The sequence below is a fragment of the Cetorhinus maximus genome, chromosome 25, assembly GCF_964194155.1.
Source record: "Cetorhinus maximus chromosome 25, sCetMax3.hap1.1, whole genome shotgun sequence".
Classification (NCBI taxonomy): Eukaryota; Metazoa; Chordata; class Chondrichthyes; order Lamniformes; family Cetorhinidae; genus Cetorhinus; species Cetorhinus maximus.
The window spans coordinates 27,126,381-27,139,673 of NC_135903.1; positions in this window are offsets into that span (position 1 = coordinate 27,126,381).

Consider the following 13,293-nt stretch of genomic DNA (forward strand, 5'->3'; position numbering starts at 1 on the left):
TAGTGATACAGCAAAATATAAAAACTGGCAGGTAAACGTGGTTTGCCTGTTTTGCAACAGGGGTTCGTTTTAATATCTTGCACGGAAGCATGGGAAAGATACTAATACCTTGTCAGATTTTGGAGTAATATTTGGAGTTTACCCAGGCTTGCACTTTTTTGGAAGTTAAGAGTTGTCGAGGAGGTGAGTAAGTGGCATGAAACAGGAAAGAAAGAAACAATTGGAACCCTTGTGGAGAACACTTTCAGGCCGGGATTTTCCGGCCCTGTTATGGTGGGACTCGCCGTGGGAGATTCGGTGGCCCAGCCAAAAGTCCGTTGACTTTCGGTGGGACCGGACAATCCCGGCGGTGGGCGGGGCTGGAAAATCTTGCCCTTAAACTATTTCAAAACTTCTGTTTGTCAGTGTTAAATGTCTTTTCCACTCTCCCTTCCATGCAAGCCCTCTGCCAGTCATTTCCAATGCCAGCCTTCTCCTGATTGGGTTAAAGTTACTTGACGGTACCTTTTAAAGGTTGCAATGGCTTAGCAAAGGAAAGTAATTCCTATGAATATTACTCAGAGCTGCTATGTGTAAGTGGCAAAGGCAGTGGCCAGGTTTTCGCTGAAATCGGCAAAGTTCCTTAGCGGTCATAAAAATTGGCTTTGCACCCGCCGGCCACAGTGGCATGTTTTTGCACCTTATCGTACGTTCCCAGCTTAAGTAATTCGTAATCCATGGGGATCACATTGTATTGCTGGCGGGCAGCCTTTGATTCGTTTACCCCGCCGTGACCTCGGAGCTTCTGAATTCCACGTGCAACACGTAAAGAGTGCTCCTTCACAGTGGTCACACTCTCTCAGCTTAGGAAAGCTGCAGAAAACAAATGGCATCCAAAGGAAGCATGCATTGCCCAAATTTAATGACGCATCAATGGAGGGCCTGCTGGAAGCTGTGGAGGCATGCCGCAATATCCTCTACCCCCATTCTGGACGCAGGACTGCAAGCAAATTGACCAATCCAGCTTGGGAGGTGGTGGCAGCTGTGGTCAGCGCCAGTGCACTGCAAAAGAGGTCAGATGAACGATTTCCGTCACTCCAGGGTAAGTCACCCATCTCATCACTCTCAACTCACACAGTCACAAGCCCATCACACATCACAAGGATCTCACTCGCTGCCACCTCAAGGGTCATCATTACTCACTCTCGCACACCCTCACATCTCCATCTGGCCTCATCTCCTCTGGAGCTTGCATCTTTATCCTGTCCAGGGCTCCACTCTGCCACTCATACATGCCAGGCATCCTTGTCATCTGCATTCGCATGCATCTTCTTCACACTCTCTCCATCTGTCTTCATGCAGGACAAGCTGGCTCACAATAAGAAGGAGAGGAACCATACCGGCGGAGGAGCTGCCGAGATCAAGGTCCTCTCTGACTTTGAGAATAGAGCCATCCAACTGGCCGGCGAAGATGTGGACCGTGCCTGTGCCGCGGTGAGGTCAGCGGTGCTCAACCAAGTGAGGATCCCGCACTACAATGTCCATCAGACACCACACCGTGAGTGAGGTCTCCTGTTTCACAGTCCCCTGCCATGAACTAATTATCTCTCCCTTCTTTTGCATGACGCTCTGTAAAGCTGCTGAGGCCAGGCATTAGCCAGGCCATCGACTCCAGCCCCGAGGAAACCTCGGACGGGAATCTTAGGGGGGCCACACTGAAAACCTATCACAGCACTTAGCCATACCCACCGCCAGCGTAGAGATGCATACCTCAGCGGGACCTAGTTCTAGAGTAGCCTCATAGTCACAATCTGGTGACCACAGCAGGCGGAGGCAGGGACATGCCAGGTTGCTGACACTCAAAGAACTACTGGAGGCCAGGAATCTGCTGAGTCCGAGTCAGATGGCGAGCCTCCGGATTCAGTCCTAAATCAGTTGCTGGAACTCCAGTGACAGTCAAGAGAGTATCAGGAAGGAAGTCAGCTGCATTCCTCAGATTGCAAGGCAAGATGGAGGAGTCTGTCTGCCTTCAGTCTGAGGTGATATCGCTGACATGTCAATGCACCGAGGTCAACACTGGTAGAATGGTGGCCGCCATGGAGACCTTGGTCCAGGACATCGGCCCTGCACTGCTCCTGGGCTGCATTTCATTGCTGAGGCCCTTGGTGGCATTCATCAATGTCAATGCGAGAGAGGGATGGGGCATCTTAATCTCATTCCAGCTGCCACTTCTCCTCAAGGTGTCAGCATCCATAGGGAGGAGGACCAGTGCTCGACACCCCGGGGCTATCCACCTAGGTGATTCCGGGAGTGTCTGGCCAGTCCAAATCCTTTCTTCCCATGGCCCTATCCGCTCTGGCTCAGCAGCCTGAGGAGGATGCAACTGGCCCACAGCAGGACCCCAAAAGCAGGCTGGGACTCTCCAGGCCTCAGCGTTCCAGAGGATGCCCACCAAGGTCATCGGGGTATAGCAGTCAGCAGGCTGCCTCCACCTCTGCTGTGCATGCCGGGGGAGAGCCAAGACAGCAGGGTAAGGAGATCTAGTTGCAGAATATGGGCACGGGTGTTAAACACTAGTACATAGCGTTTACAAATGTAAATACACTCCCAATCATTTCATGTCTTCTTGTGTATGCCTTGTTCTTATGATGAACTGTGTTAATGTCAATCAGGTGTGAAACCTTTGTTCCTGCACATAACAGTGGCAATTGTTGATATCCTGGGCCTCTCTTCTGTGCAGTGCATTACCTTCTGACCACAGTGAGCGCCCGTTTCAATGTCACTCTCCAGATTAGTAATGCCTGCACCTTAATGTAAAGTGTGGTTGCTGCAAGAATCTTGTACCCAAGCGCCGCAGGGCCCTGTGATGTGCTGTGTTGGCTCTGCATCGAGGTGGAGGTTTCCCCCTATCTCATCTGCATTCCTGAGAGGAGAAGGTGTGGTGTTGAAGGGAACAGGTGATGATGCCTGCAGAAGGCTCATGTGCTCTGAAAATCCATTTGCCTGGTGTCTCTCAGCAGGGTCTCCTTGCTATGAGCCTCTTCACAGAGGTTGTGTGTGCTGTTCCCAGCCAGGCAGGTGTCAGGCCTTCCCGGATGCAACATTATGATCTCAGCTCAAAGTCACCTCAAGTTGACAAAACAATGGCACACTCTGAGATGTCCAACCTTGAGCCTCTGCAACCCTGAACTTGTGACTATTGCGAGGAGAATGGTATCTTCACAAAGTTGGTGGACAGCGATGTTCATCCCATTGCTTTCACTCTCCAGCAGGTTACTGATGCAGTTTGCAAATGGTGATCTCTGAAGGCCATATCAGCCTTTAGGCCTGCACTGGAATCACTCATCATTGCTTCTCGCAATGTGTCGAGGACCAATGAGATAGGATTGAGTGTGTGATGAGCCAGAACAGGGCTCCTCATAAGTCAAGACACGTACCCTTGAGGGCCTCATGTTATCTTATCATTTTGGACTTTGCAAGGGAAAGGTCTGGCTCTGAGGACACACTGCTTATATGTCAGAGGAGACACCTCAATGTTATGCAGCCAAGTGTCTGGCCTAGTCATTCTCAGGTGTGCTGCTTCCATTCTTACGTTGTGATTAATAAAACTATTCAACTTGAACTGAAACTGCCGGATGAGAGTGTCATTTTGTGGAGTGTGCTGCAGCCCACTGAGTCATCTGTACGTGCTGTCACGCCAGCGGGATGTCATCGGGTCCCTTGTCCCAAGTGTATCTCTCATCAACGAAGTAATAATTTGTGCGTGGCTGCCTTGGTCACAATGGATCTCACTGAGGAGCCTTGCCAGTTCATGAGAATGCAGCCATTATCACACTTATGATCGTTCAAGTGCCCGTGGCATCTTTTAGGGTGGTGCTGCAACTGTGGTCCTGGCTGGAAAGACCTCCTCCAGGTAGCACATCATCTCAGGACCAACACATGGCCTTGAGGCATCCTCATCCTTCAAAGCATCAGGGCGACGTAAGCAAGCCGTGCAACGATGCTCTGTCATCTGGAAGTTCATGGCTGAAATTAAAGGAGTAGCAATGATCGTCTTCATGGTGGCCCAAGATGGAGGAGACTTGTCCAGGAATGTTGTCACTGCGTTGCGTCATCTTCCTCCTGGAATCTTCTGACAATGAGGGCCGTACGAGCACACCTGCCTCATCTGGTCAGTGCAATGGCCCCTTCGCCTGCATCCTCAGCTTCTAAGACCTCATCGTCATCATCTCCTTCGAGGTCTTCCTCATCGGAAGAGACTTGCGGCTCTTCCATCTCCTCATCACCCAGGTCCTCTTGCCTTTGCATTGCCAGGTTGTGTAGCGCACAGCAAGCCATGATGATGCGTGAGACCCTCTGAAGACTCCACCAGACTCTGAGAACTCCGCCAGATCTGCCCAAGCACTGGAATTGCATTTTCAGGATCCCTATGGTGTGTTCCACCAAAGTCTGGGTTGTGGCATGAGTCTGGTTATATGTTCTCTCAGCAGGAGCCTGAGGCCGCCGAATGGGCGTCATCAGCCAAGTCCTTTGTGGGGAGCACTTGCCCCTGAGGAGCCAACCCTGCAGCCCTTCTGGTCCCTGGAAGAAGTCAGGGATCTGAGATCTCTTGAGGATGTAGGAGTCGTGGACGCTTCCAAGGTATCTTTGCAAACGTGCATGATACGTTTCTTATGGTAGCAGATCAGCTGAACATTGAGGGAATGGAAACCTTTGCGTTTGATGTACTGGACTGCTTGTTGCCATGGAGATTTAAGAGCATATAAGTGCCATTGATGGCACCCTGTACCTATGGGAATCCAGAAATCTCAGCAAAGCCCAGCACTCTTATGTCCTGGCTTTCTTGATTTCTGTTGGTTGACAAAATTGTGTGCCTTGGCAAAAACGGTGTCCGTGACCTCCTGGATGCATTTATGTGTGGAGGCTTGGGAAATCCCACACAGGTCCCCATTAGAGGCCTGGAAGGAGCCACTGCCGTAGAAGTTGAGTGCGGCAGTAGCTTTCACTGCCACTGGCAGTGAATGCCCTCCAAGTCCCCGTGGCGCTAAATCCTGCAGAAGGTTGCATACGTGAGTGACCAGTTCCCTTGACATGTGCAGCTGTCAGCGACACTGGTTCTCGCTCATCTGCAGGTAGCACATCTGAAGTCTATAAACCCTGAGTCTAGCCAGCTCCTGTGCATGATGTCTCTCTGGGGATCATTCTCTGCGTCCAGAGAAGGGCTTGCTGACCCTTGGTATAGAGGGTTCTGCTCCTCCCTTTGGCAAGCGAGGCCCCTCCATTGCATTCTTCTTCTTCTTCTCTCCTGCTTATAAGCAATAATGCAGGCAGCGATAACACCAGGCTCCATCTTCGTGATGGTCTCCTCACTGCAGTACCAATGAGAGAGACACAAGAATCAGCATCTGATTCCTAAGGTCCACTTTTGGTCAAGGCATTGCCTGCGATTGCGGCCTTAAGGCCCATTTACACATGTCGGAGAGTCCTGGCCCCTGAAATGATGCCCAGTGGGGGCGTGTGCATGACCACAAAGTCTCCAACCCCGTCCAAAGCCACATGACCCGACTGCCGACAGCTCGGCCATTCAACTGGATGTTCTGCTCTCATCTCAGGCGCTGGCATTATCCTAACCTGCACTCCAAGACTGTGCAGTTTGGTATGACCACGAGGGTGAATGTTCAGTGCCTACCTTACAATCATTTAGGGGGTTCGGAGAGTTCCTGTGAGTGTTCCGTGGCCACTTCTCCAAAAGGAGGCCTCAAGCTTGTCCAGTCCCCCAATAGTTCTGCTGTTCTGTAAGACTCTGTTGATTTTAAAGGTTGCGCACGAGGGGTTAAAACTAAGGGATCAATCATTGCCACTTTGAGGAATCAGTGTTGCTTGAATGGGTATAATTGCTTCGCTTGCCTGACTCCATGCATGTCAATTGAGCTGATGCTAAACTCTCAGCTGTGGCAGTGCTCTCATTTTTGAACTTAGTTTCCAGTTGGTTGGCCGTTTACTCCCCCGCCCCCTGCCCAGGCATGTGTTTGTGTACAATCTTCCTTGCTCTTCTCTCCCAGAGGAGCCCTAGTCCCATGGCCCCTTCCCTTTACTCAGTGCTGCCTTGCCCCTTCCAGAATAGAGCTCTTGCCCTGCAGCGCAGTAAAAGCTATCCCCACCTTAACCCTGGTCTGATCACTGTGCAGACCTGCCTGAGAGACCCACATGGATCCGCAGTGGCACTTACTTTGAAGCCTTGCACTGATCCCCGCGAGCGCTGCGCTAAGTCGTGCGAACCAACCTCGGAGTTCTCAGTGAAGTGCAGCTTGCCAGCTGCATGTCATTTAAATGTTGTTCTAAGACAGGTCGCCCTGATTTCACGTCAGTGTGGGATTTAAATTCAACATGGGGGTGGGAGGGGGGGGGATGGTTCAGGGTGAGTAGGCATCATACTAATATGCAAATATATGATGATGTCCGTGACATTCGGTGATGGGAAATGCGGCGCACCATTAACGGGGAATTGGACATCGCGCCTCGGGCCCTCTTGTGAGATTTTGCAATCGCGCCCACCATGACACCTGCCCCGATTGGGAGCGGAAAATCCTGGCCAGTGACTCACACTTTAAAGTCGATCCCTTCTTCAGTCACGACTGAACAGAACACGTATTGCTTGATTTTCATTTCATATGCACCATGCACCAGTGTTAGAAATCCTCCAATAGTTTACAATCAAGGTTCCTTTTAATTGGCATCCTTGAAGTTATATAATACTGGTTGGTTTCAATATTTTCTCGAAGCTGTGACAGAGACTGCACGATTACTGACCAAAGCGACATGTGGCCATTGCATGTGCTCTTCACTTGTAATGGTTATTGTGAGTGCGAAGTTTGTATGTTTTCAAAAACTACACCGATAAGCCAGAAAGCCCCTTAGCCTTATTAGAATATATTCACTTTGATAGTTTATTGTCAATACATATTCAAACATTAAGAGCTGAAATAAACTGTTGATGAATTTCCAATCCTTCCCCATTTTCGATGGAAGTCCATTAAAAACCCTTATTGTTTTACATTTGAAAATTATTCTGTCTTTTCTCAAATCTCCACTTCATCGTGGAAAAATTCGAGGTCTCCCAGCTTAACTGCACAGTAGATTTACTAAATGAGCAAATTTGTCTTGTGTACAGCAAGAAGAGAGAGTTAGTAAATGGGCCAATGTATTGGCATCATCACGGTGTATAAATAACATCTCAGCACTGCCGTAAAGTTCAATTCTTTGAATATTAATCAATGCTAAGGGCGGAACCATCCCAGATTTGCACTAAGTGCGGTAGCGGGCAGGTAAAACCACGCTTTACCCGCTGGCCACAATGGCAGCTTTTCACACCGTATCGTCCTAAACCCGTCACATTAGTTATGCATTCCTGGGAAACGCACTGTTTCCATGGCAGGCGGGCTCTCATTTGCCCACCGCGCCATCACCTCACCACTTCAGCAGGCTGGGCACCATATTTAAAGTCCAGCCGTGCGCACACCTCTCAGTGCTTCCAGCCCACGGCTGCTGCAATGAAGACATGGCCCTGAAAGGCAAAAAGACTGCAGCACCCAGGCTCAATGACACGTTCCCCGAGCGCCTTTTGGACGCTTCCACCAGTGACTGCTCCACGGCCAACTTTAGTGAGGAGACTGGACAACGTGTCCAGTCGTCCAACTGTTCTCCAGTCCACTAAAATGCTCATTAGTTTGCAGTCTGTGCCCGAGGGGTGAAAAGCCCAAGAGCACTTGGTGGCACCTTGATGCCCCTGCCTTGCTTGAGTGGGCAGAGAAACTAAAAGCCCGACTCCCAATCATATCAATGTGGCTGTGCCTGAACTGTCTCAGCTGCAGAGGACTGATCACTTTATACATGTTTCCCTAATATGTGGCCACTTCCCTTGCCCAACTCCCCCCCCAAACCCCGCACGTGCTTGTGCGCTACCTTCAACTACAGGGCAGCCCTTTTCCCCCCCACCCCACCCCACCCCACCCCACCCATAGTCACCTCAACCAAAGCGCAGCTCTTGCACCCCCCCCTCCCAAGTCACCTCAACCAAAGCGCAGCCCTTGACCCCCCTCCCCAATGGGCCTTAACCACAGGGCAGCCCTTGCCCCGTCCAACACGCCTCAACCATAGGGCAGCCCTCCACCCAATGCGCCTCAACCACAGGGCAGCCCTTGCACCCCCCCACCATGCATCTCAACCTTGAAGTCCAACAGACAACCCGGGTGAGCACGCCGCAACATTACTGTGCACTCACCTCTGAGGTCTCCTCAAATCAAAGTGCGGCCCGCCAAGTGCACACCTTATATATGCTGCTGTGAAAGATGTCGGTGTGATTGGGCGGATGATCCAGTGAGGGGGGGAACGATTCTGGTGGGCTGGGCTTATAATGATATGCAGATGTATTACAATGAGGTTCCCGACTTCTGATGGCAGGAATCATGGTCCACATTGGTGGGCGGAGTGGATGATTGCAAACTGGTTTCACGACATTGCGAAACTGATTTTTGGCCTTCTTGCCATATTGTGTGTTCAGGTGACCAAATACGCCCAATGCCAGTGGGCACGGATGATTCCGCCCTTAATGTTTTCTTATGAGATCTATTTCTCTGCTATTTTATAAAATTAGTGCCTCTGTTAAGAAAGTCGACAAAGATATTTAATATAAACTCATTCAGCATTTGTATGTTAATATTCCAAGAGCTTAATTGCCATGTGTACATCCCTTCCCACTCCAATATTTCTCTTTCATTCCCACTCCATTTGTATGAAGAGCAGAAGGTGCCAAACTAGCTTCAGAACACAAATCATGGAAGTTTTGCATTTGGGGCAATATTACATACAAACTTGCGAATTAGGAGCAGGAGTAGGCCACTCGGCCCCTCAAGCCTGCTCCACTGTTCAATAAGGTCATGGCTGATCTGATTGTGACCTCAACCCCACATCCCTGCCTACTCCCAATAACTTTTCACCCCCTTGTTCATCAAGAATCTATCTAGTTCTGCCTTAAAAATATTCAAAGACTCTGCTTCAACTGAGGAAGAGAGTTCCAAAGACTCACGACCCTCTGAGAGAAAAAAATTCTCCTCATCTCTGTCTTAAATGGGTGACCCCATATTTTTAAAATGACCCCTAGTTCTAGATTCTCCCACAAGAGGTAACATCCTCTCCACATCCACCCTGTCAAGACCCCTGAAGATCTTAAAGGTTTCGCTCAAGTCACCTCTTACGCTTCTAAACTCCAGTGGATACAAGCCTAGCCTGTCCAACCTTTCCTCATAAGGCAACCCACCCATTCCTGATATTAGTCTAGTAAACCTTCTCTGAACAGCTACTAATGCATTTACATCATTCCTTAAATCAGGAGACCAGTACTGTACACAGTACTCCAGATGTGGTCTCACCAATGCCCTGTACAACTGAAGCATGACCTCCCTACTTTTGTAATCAATTCCCCTCACAATAAACAATAACATTCTATTAGCATTCCTAATTACCTGTTGTACCTGCATACTAACCTTTTGTGATTCATGCACTAGGACTCCCAGATTCCTCTGAATCTCAGAGCTCTGCAATCTCTCACCATTTAGATAATACGCTTCTTTTTTATTCAGCGTGCCATAAGGGACGATTTCACATTTTCCCACATTATACTCCATTTGCTTGATCTTTGCCCCCCTTACTTAACCTATCTATGTCCCTTTGTACCCTCTTTATGTCCTCTTCACAATTTACTTTCCTACCTATCTTTGTGTCATCAGCAAATTTAACAATCATCCCTTCGGTCCCTTCATCCAAGCCATGTATATAAATTGTAAAAGTTGAGGCCCCAGCACTGATCCTGTGGCACACCACTCGTCACATCCTGCCAACCAGAAAATGGCCCATTTATGCCAAATCTCTGCCTCCTGTTAGCCAGCCAACCTTTGATCCATCCCAATATGTTACCCCCTAAACCATGAGCTTTTATTTTCTGCAATAACCTTTGATGCGGCACTTTATCAAATGCCTTCTGAAAGTCTAAGTACAGAACATCCACCGGTTCCCCTTTACCCACAGCACATGTGACTCCTTCAAAGAATTCCAATAAATTGGTTAAACATGATTTCCCTTTCACAAAACCATGTTGATTCTGCCTGATTGTCTTGAATTTATCTAAGTGGCCAGCTATAACATCTTTAATAATAGCTTCTAACATTTTCCTAACGACAGATGTTAGGCTAACTGGCCTAACTGGCTGTAGTTTCCTGCTTTATATCTCCCTCCCTTTTTGAATAAAGGAGTTACATTTGCTATTTTCCAATCTAATGGAAACTTCCCTGAATCTCGGGAATTTTGGAAAATTAAAACTAATGCATCAACTATCTCACTAGCCACTTTGTCAAGCGTGAGGTCCATCCGGACCCAAGGGGAGGATTTTCCCCTCGTCGGGCAGGCGCGGCGGGTGGGCCCGGGAGTGGCCGCGCAATGGTCTGCCGCCCGCGATTGGGCACCCACCACGATTTCATGCTAACTGGCCAATTAATGGCCAGCCAGTGTGAAACGTGCGCTGAAATGCTCAGCACTGCCTGGGTTGGTGGGGGGGACGGGGGGAGGAGGGCGAACGTGGAAGACTGCGCATGCGCATGGGCGCGCTCAGTGAAAGCTCCGTTAAGGCACAGAAATGCCTCAGGGAGCTGAAGGTTTTTCACCTAAAAAATGAAGTTTTCAAAAAAAAAGGAAAACACGTCCCCTCATGTGACAGAGTCACAGGGACACGTTGAAAATGAGTTCTAAAAATTTTTCTTCTATTTTTAATTAACACCCGAAACCTCACCCCGCCCGCGGATGAGGTTTCCTCAAAAATCCAAAGACTGCTTGGCCTATTCGCCCGCCCACCAACCGTAAGGTTGAACAGGCAGGGAAATAATTCTCTTTAATTAATTGATTAATGAGCTTATAGCCCTCTTAATTCTCACCGGGCACGCTGCCGACTCTCACACACACCCGCCGACCGAAATATTGCGCGACATCATCACGCACTATTTTATGCTCGTGCGTGTTGGGTGCGTGCCCACACGTTGAGCTGAAAATCCTGGCCCAGGGATCTGTCAGCCCGCAGCCCCAAAAATTTGCTCAATACCGCGTCCTTGGTGATTGTAATTTTCCTGAGCTTCAGCTTCCCTTCCATTTCCTGATTTACAGCTATTTCTGGGATGTTACTTGTGTTCTCTATAGCGAAGACCAATGCAAAATACCTGTTCAATTCATCTGCCACCTCTTTATTTCCCATTATTAATTCCCCAGACTCACTTTCTATAGGACCAATGCTCACATTGTTAACCCTTTTCTTACTTAAATATCTATAGAAGCTCTCAGTACCTGTCTTTATATTACTAGCTAGCTTTCTCTCATACTCTAATTTTTCCCTCCTTATTTATGTTTTTGACATTCTTTGCTGTCTTTATATTCTTTTTAATCTTCTGACCTGCCACCCATCTTTGCACAATTATATGCTTTTTCTTTAAGTTTTATGCTGTCTTTAACTTTTTTAGTTAACCACAGATGGTGGGCCCTCCCCTTGAAACTTTTCTTTCTCATTTGAATGTATCTATTCTGCATGTTCTGAAATATCCCTTTAAATGTCTGCCACTGAACCTCTGTTGACCTATCCTGTAACCTTATTTGCCAGTTCACTTTAATTAGCTTCATTTTCGTGCCCTCATAATTGCCCTTATTTGAGTTTAAAATACTATTCTTGGAAGCACTCGTCTCTCTCTCAAAATTAATGTCAAATTCAATCATATGATTGCTCCTACCTAGCGGTGCCTTCACTGTGAGGTTATCAATTAATCTTATCTTATTGCACAATACCAGGTCTAGTATAGCCTGCTCTCTGGTTGGCTTCAGAACGTGCTGTTCTAAGAAACTATCCTGAAAGCATTCTATGAACTCCTCATTTATGCTACCTTTTCCAATCTATATGTAGATTTAAATCCCTGATGATTATCGCTTTCTTTCTGAAATGCTCCCATTCGCTCTTCTTTTATACTCTGTCCTATCGTTTAGTTACAATTAGGGGGGTCTGTGCACCATTCCTACAAGTGACCTCTTGCCTTTATCATTTCCCACCTCAACTCAAACTGCTTCTACATCCCGGTTTCCTGAACTTAGGTCATCCCTCTCTAATGTGCTAACACCATCATTAATTAACAGAGCCACCCTCTACCTTTTCCTAACCCCCTGTCCTTCCTAAATGTCACATATCCTTCAATATTCAGGACCCAATCTATGTCATCCTGTAGCCATGTCTCTGTAATGGCTATCAGGTCTTAACTATTTATTTCTATTTGTGCTATCAGTTTATCTGTTTTGTTTTGAATGCTACATGCGTTTAGATACAGAACCTTTAGTTTTGACCTTTTATTATTTTTGTAGTGTCTAGCCTTATCTGCTGATTTACTCTTAGATTTGTACTCTCTATCCCTTCCTGTCAAAGTCTGTTTATCATTTTCCATATTTGTACCATTCTCTCTTCCCTTGTTTCCACTTTTTGGTTTACCACATCTTCCCAAATTTGACCTCTTGCCCCCACTATTCTGTTTAAATTCACTCTACTCCCCTAGTTATGCAGCTCGTGAGGACACCAGCCCCAGCATGGTTCAAGTGTACACCGTCCTGACAGTACAGATCCCACTTTCCCCAATACTGGTGCCGGTGCCCCACAAACCAGAACCCACTTCTCCCACACCAGGCTTTGAGCCACACGTTCATTTTTAAAATTTTATTTGTCCTATGCCCAGTTGCATGTGGCTCAGGTAATAATCCAGAAGTTATTGTCTTTGAGGTTCTGCTTCTTAATTTGGTGCTTAATTCCTCACACTGACTTTGCAGAACATCCTTCCTCATCCTGCCTATGACTTTGGTACCTACATGGACCACAACCACTGGATCCTCCCCCTTTCACTGCAAGTTCCTCTCTAGCCCTGAGCAAATGTCCCGAATTCTGGCACCGGGCAAGCAACATAGCCATCTGGACTCTCGCTCCTTGCTACACAGAACAGTGCCACTCCTCTTCACTATATTGTCCCCTACTACCACAACATTCCCCCAACTTGAATGGCTTCCTGTACCAGTCAGCTCATCCACCCTGCAGCCATCTCTCTCATCCAAACAAACTGAAAGAACTGCAAACCTGTTGGAAAATTGTGGGAGCACACACTCCTGCACTCTTGCCCTCTGGGTCCCCTTACCTACCTCAGCTACAGTCACACCCTCCTGTCCCTGACCACCTTCCAAATCAGAAGACCC